Genomic DNA, 6,768 nt, shown 5'->3' with positions numbered 1-6,768 from the left:
TCTCTCTCTCTCTCTCTCTCTCTCTCTCTCTCTCTCTCTCTCTCTCTCTCTCTCTCTCTGTATTCTTTTGCAACCAGCGACGGTTCTGCTTTCAAGGAACTCTGATAAAAGCATATCCTTGCCAAGCCTGAAAGGATTCGTTTAACGAAAGTCGTGATATGAAAATGGGGAGATCAATTTATACCGTTGAGAGATCGAAAGCGGTTCTGTGGAATCGTGAATGTACTTATCGAATATATATATATATATATATAGATTTCTCTCTAGTTTTTTTTTTTTTTAATCCTCTCTCATACTTACAAGGCTGCTTTATCCCATGAATTAAATTATTCAGAATTTTTTTCCATTTAAACTGCTACCATCACCATTGCTTTTTTTTTTCGCGCGTAGTAAGAATTTCTTCTACCTTTTTTTCTTTTTTCTTCTCTCACCTTTACGTATATTTTTTTTTCCACACATTCACACGGGCCAGATTCGAGATCGATTTATATTGAAACTTCCTGATCGCACTTGAGGAAATTTTTACTAAAGAGAAAAAATTGTCGATTCGATGCATAAAATAAGGTGAAAGATGGAAAAGGTATAAAAGATATTGAATTCCAACAATTATCTTGGATTTGTTAGAATTTTTTTTTTTCTTAATGATTATTCATGAACGTATTCTTGTCGCATCCGATATTCAAATGAGATTCAGATCCAAAGAGGCCGTGAATTGTTTGATTTCATTTTTTCTTTCCAATATCCACTTTGTCGATTCGATTTTTAAAGTAGGTTTTTCGAATCGAAAAATTGTTCCGAGAAAATTAAGAGCGGATCGAAAGATCGAAAATGTTGATGTTACCTACGTATGGTAATGAAAATTCATTTTACGCGTGAACGAGAAAAAAATTTTTTCCCGAGCTTTTTTATGGTAATAAGCAACAGAAATAAAGGGTAATTTCGAGAGTAAATTAACAGCGCGAAAGATGATGTAGAAATCTAATTAACCGTTTCGAAAATGCACTCGCGCACTAATTAACCGAGTTCTATCGATTAATGTTCCCATTATTTACCACGAACGAGCTCTCGTGCGTGGCAATCGGTATTTGCTATCAAGGGGAAAAATAGTGGAGATCAAATAAACGCTAGTTTTCGTGTCCAGGAGAAGGAGAGAGAAAAAAAAAAAAAAAAAAAAAAAAAAAAAAAAAAAAAAAAAGGAGATTCGAGCGACGAGTTAATATTTAATTTGCGAAAATGAAAGAGGAGAGTATGCTCGAGTACGCACACGAAGTAGGCACGATGAAATTTCGCGATTAACGATGTCACATTTTCGAACAAAAGTTTAATTTAATCCCTCGTCCGAAACATTTTTCTCTTCAAATGGCAAAATCAGGTGAGACGTTCGCGTGTATAAAAAGTGATTTCACTCGACGCGATGAAAATACGTTTAATACTTTGCAAATATTAATACTCTTAATAAAAATCTCGAGTAAATCGGGAGTTGGTTTTCGATTTTCACGCCGCGTATTCATTCGCGGTTACCGGGATGCAATTAACGAAATCGGGAGAATGAATTAAATCAACGATCGGAAATGCAATTATGGAATCGTGTTTCTTCGATCCTCGAGAGCATTAAGAGAAACGTTCACTATCGTATTATAATATGTATGTTCGTGTTATCGGTAATGAATGTCGCGCAGTCAGTGTAATTATTGATAATGACAGTGGTGGTAAAAATAATTGACAATTGTTAATTTTATCGGCACTATTACAAAATTATCTCGTGATTTATTTCTATTTTAATAGAAATATATATAAATATAGATCATGGTTAAATTTAATAGCTATTCGTTTCGTTAAGTAATTACTTTATACGAAATTTTCAATTAGTTGCTTTTTCGATGAATTAATGCCCAACATTGGATCAGTTGGTTACGAAAGAAAAAAGAATGAAAAATGTTATCATATTCTGGATCAAATTTTAAAACGTTTTAATGCGAAGAACAAGCGTGACAAATCTGTCCAACGGTTCGTGATCAGGTTACAAAGCGACGGATTCAAAAAACTGAGAGGGAAATACTTTGGGAAAAAGAATTCCTTTTGGAAATTCCTCGCGTTTCTTCGACTCGGTAAACGGTGAAATTCGATATTCAGGATTTCACGAAAGACACGTAGACGTTGATAACTAGAGAGAAAGCAACGATTTCAACATTTCAATTCGACCGAATCAATTTCGACGGATAACGTGTATTTTAGAAACGGAATCTTTTTCTTATTTTTCCGAAACTTAAGGACAAATAATAGCTTTACGTGTAATTCTAAAAATCTCAATTATACGTGTAATCCAACATGACTTTCTCATCAAACGTGTTTATCTTTTTTCACCAGTGTAGCAATCGAGCAATCATTTAAGAAAAATACACATCACGTTTGTTTAAACAATCGAACTATTTATCATTTCCAGTTTTTATTAAACTTTTGCATAAACTTTTGTGAAACAACTGAACCAATAATCACACCGATCAATCTCTCTTCGACAATCTCTCGAACAATTTCTCATCTGTCTAAATTCGAAACAATCGTGCGCATCTAATTCCAAAGTTGGTATCGTGGTGTCGCTGATGTATGCATGGCGGATCGACGAGGAAACAGTTGCAAGGACAATTGTAGAAATATAAGAAGAGTGAGAGAGAGGGTAAAGACGAGGCGATCGCGTTGAAAATGGCGGGCTAAGTGGTATTGTTCTCTGGATGGAGACGTAGGAGGATTTTTACCTTCTCGTTCTTGTACCGTCTAACGACCCTTTCGAGTTGTCGCCGTAGGAGGAGGTTTTTGAAGCGAAGAAACAGAAGAAGGAAAGAGAGAAAAAACAAAGAGTGGAAAACAAGAGGAGAATAGGATAGAAGAGGCCGAGAGTCGAAATAGGTACGTGCCGAAGTGGTCAGGGCCTTGACAACCTGTGTTACCGTTCTTCAAGAACCTTGATAACGCCGTCAATCGTTAAACCATCGACTATAACGTGACAATACTTGAAAACTCGCGAAGAAACAATAATCGAAGGTAAAGGATCCTTGTTCTATTTGAAGATTTTTTTTTTTTTAGAAAGATAAGAAAAATTGTAACGAAAGTTAACGAGAAATTAATTATACGAGAAGAGATATATATGTATAAAAATATATGGAAAAAAGAGGAATTGAAAGAAAAATATTAAAAGTGAGGTTAAGTGTTAAGCCATTACACTTTTTCTTCTCTTAGATTAGAAGAAGGAGAATAGTCGAAGATAGATGAGAAAGAAATTGTCGAGGATCCTTCTTCTATTTAAGGAGTCGAATTTTTTTTTTTCTTTAGAAAGATGAGAAAAGTTGTACGAGAAATTAATTATACGAGAAGAAATATATACGTATGAAAATAATACGTAGAAAAAAAAGGAAATTGAAAAAAAAAAATTAAAGGTGAGGTTAAGCTGTTATATTTTTTTCTTTTCTGGCAATAAATTAGGATAATTCATAAACCATAGTTTAGTTTAGAAAAAAAAAATTTAATGTAAAAATCTATTTGAAAAAAAAAAACGAGAATGAATGAACGCGCTGAGGAAATGTATGCGACATAAATTTTCCGGTGGATCGAAGATCGTACAATTCAATTTATAGGTTAGCCAGTCGATGCGCGACAAAGAACACCGTTCAACTAGTGCAACGATTTATTCGTCGAAATTCAACTTGATCGACCAGTCCATACTCTATCGCGAGCTTGAATATCGATATCGTTTCGCCTACGCGAGGAAATTCGTTAAATTGGGACATATTTTCGATCCACGTTGCTCTTACGGCTGTAGCATGTCGCGACGTTTGAAAAAAACATGGAACGCTATACACACGAGGAACACGAATATGGAATATATTCTGTGGAACGAAGCTTTGCCAACGAAGACACGTAGAAAATAACGATTGGATCGTCTCGACGAGTCGTCGATAGTCGATATCGTCGATGTCAATTTGGCCTCGTGGGAATCCTTTTTTCGAGTTCTCATCTTGGATGCGATCGGGGTTAACGAACAGCGGATGAGAAGGCATGCAAATGAGGAGGAGCTTAGAGTGAAAAAAAAAAAGCAGCATGCGAGGTTGGTGCATAAATCATCGATGCAAATGACGAGTGAAGCTAAATAAATGAAAAAAAAAAAGGTAAAAAGAACGATTGATACAGTGGGAAAAAATATATTTATATTCGTTTTTTGTGAAGATAACGAGACGAAAGCATCATTTTCGATCAAATTCAGGTACTTTCATTCATCAGAGAAAATTTTTTTAAAATTATGTTTAATATGACTCGAGTTTTTTTCAGAAATTAAACAAATTAATTTACTAGATCAATTTTTTTTCAATCTTAATTCTCTTTGATGAAAATTTAAAAATTATATTTTTATCGATTGATGCAGAAAGTAACAAACATCGAACAAACTTAAGATTTTAGATCAAAATTGTATTCGTAATTTATAGCAATGTTAATCGATTTTGGCGAAATTTTTAACATATATACATATAAATCTACAAAATGTAGATCTTTAAATTTTCATTAAAGGAGATTAAAAAATCGTTTTATTTTTCTAATCTAATTTAATCTAATAGTCTAAATTAATCTAATCTAATTTTTCAAAAGAAAAAAAAAATTCATTAAATCGAGTTTTAAAAAAAAGATATCGCGTTTTCAAACCAACAATTTTTCGATTGAATCAATACTTTATTTACTCATATCACGATCCACGAAGTGTAAACGAGTTTCGTCTAAATTGCGTAACGAACAAAGTAATTCTCTCGTCGATATTGGTCCTATGTAATTTTCCATTGTGTTTCATTCGCGTTCAACTCGTGATATAACGATCAAAGGAAACTGTACGAACCTATCTAGAATAAAAGGAACCACGTTTTTTTCCGATTTCGAGACAACGAGTGTTCATGTGTAACGCAAAATCATCGATCTGAATCTTCAGTTCGAAGAGTTGTAGCTTTTGAAATTCCGTTCGTCGTTTCAGAAGCAGCTTTGCAAACAGTCGTAAAGTTGTCCTTTATTATTCATATGGTTATTCGTGGTATAACGACAATGTTTTGATCGCATGTCTCTTCCATGTTGTTGAAAATTGATCCATTTTAAATGAAACTGCATATATACAGGGTGTCTCAAAAATGTTGGAAATCCGTAAACTAAAAATTCCTAAGATAATTTTAAGCAACATTTTTCTTTGCGAAAATTTTCGTTATGGCTTTGTTAACGAATTATTATAACTATTATATTATATTATTATTATAACTATTATAACTATTATAACTATTATATAATTATTATAACTATTATATAATTATTATAACTATTATTATAATTATTATAACAAAAAACATTGGCCAATCATGAAACAGCTTAGTCATGCCGTAACATTAATTATGTGCCATCGAATACAAACAAGTCTAAGAAATATATCTCAAAAATGTGTTGAACATTATATTTATTTATTTATTTATTGTTCGTGATATAATTCGATATAATTTTTTCAATAAAAAAATATTTATTATTTTTGATATGCTTGGACTTGTTCATACAGTTGGCAACATGTCAATGCTACTATAACGGCTTGGCGAGGCTATATGCTCCTTGATTGGCCAATGTTTTTTTCTTAATAATTCATTAACAAAGCCATAACGAAAGTTTTCATAAAGAAAAAGATTGCTTGAAATTATCTTAGGAATCTCTAGTTTATGGATATTCCATTTACATACATTTTTGAAACACCCTATATATTGATATACTTAGCAAGAAAAATAATCCCCGATGTTGAAAGAAAGTTCACGAGAAGAAAGACAAATAAGAGAATTGCACGCATCTCTCTAATCGAAATGAAAAATCTGCTTATTACAATTTCCATCGATGTTTTTGCTTTTGAAAGTTTGTTTCGATTTATTAAATATAAATCATCTTAAGTTATTTTCAAAACTATTCAAAATTTTTTTTCTACAAATGGAAATATCGGTGGAAAAATATCTCGTGATTTCCTTCGAAATAAAGTCTGTGCATGGCACGATGCTCGTTTTTCGGTGGCGCACATACGCCCTCTCGACGAGAAGCGAAGAAATTTCTGGACAAAGCGATACGACTCTCGTTTGTCGTTGGCGCCATGTCGGATTAACGACGTTATTTCATTCGAGCCAAGCCGCGATATTAATTCTCGCGTCGCGAATACAAATTACTTCATTTTCGAGGAACTATTTTCACACCACGTTATTTCACGCACTTTCAACGAGTCTGACCTCGAGTCTAGCTATTGATAAACACGATCTCTGAAAATCTTTTTTTTTCTAACACGCAATCCGATTTTTAGTGCAAAGTTTGAACGAAATTCGAGGCTGCTCAACACGCCACGCCGTCTCCGCGTTAACACGAAGCAACCGGCTTGAAACCACATTCGTGCGGTTGCCAATGTGCACCTATTTCCCCCCATGTACGTGTTAATTTTACACGGGCGTGTAATAATATCCCGTAGTTACGTTTTATCCATTCTCTTTCAATTCCGCCCACACTTGATCTCTTTCATCGCGAGCCAAAAGCTTGGTTGTTTTTCATTGAACCGCTAGAACCGCTCGCAATTGATCTTGTTTTCACGCAAAATCACAAAAGATTCCTGCTGCGATTCGACCGTTGTAATTTCACATTTCGTTCAATCGTTAATTCCATATAACGCCTTTGCTTTTCATTCGATCATTTAACGTTCGTACGTATCATCGAGCGAACAATTGAGTGAAT

At 33.8% G+C, this 6,768-nt stretch overlaps 1 protein-coding gene and 1 long non-coding RNA gene across 3 annotated transcripts in view; both read left to right on the top strand.

The window, feature by feature from the left end:
• LOC102678239 (E3 ubiquitin-protein ligase MYLIP) overlaps window positions 1-6,768 on the top strand; it is a 57,046-nt gene that overhangs the window by 35,634 nt on the left and 14,644 nt on the right. The gene's annotated exons all lie outside the window — the stretch shown is intronic.
• On the top strand, window positions 1,876-4,087 carry LOC116185068. The gene is made up of 3 exons (XR_004149810.1): window positions 1,876-2,904; window positions 3,082-3,431; window positions 3,630-4,087. It is a non-coding gene; the product is annotated as an uncharacterized LOC116185068 (long non-coding RNA).

Source organism: Apis dorsata, unplaced genomic scaffold (assembly GCF_000469605.1).
Source record: "Apis dorsata unplaced genomic scaffold, Apis dorsata 1.3 scaffold_92, whole genome shotgun sequence".
Taxonomy (NCBI): Eukaryota; Metazoa; Arthropoda; class Insecta; order Hymenoptera; family Apidae; genus Apis; species Apis dorsata.
This window is presented reverse-complemented; position numbering and strand designations above follow the sequence as displayed.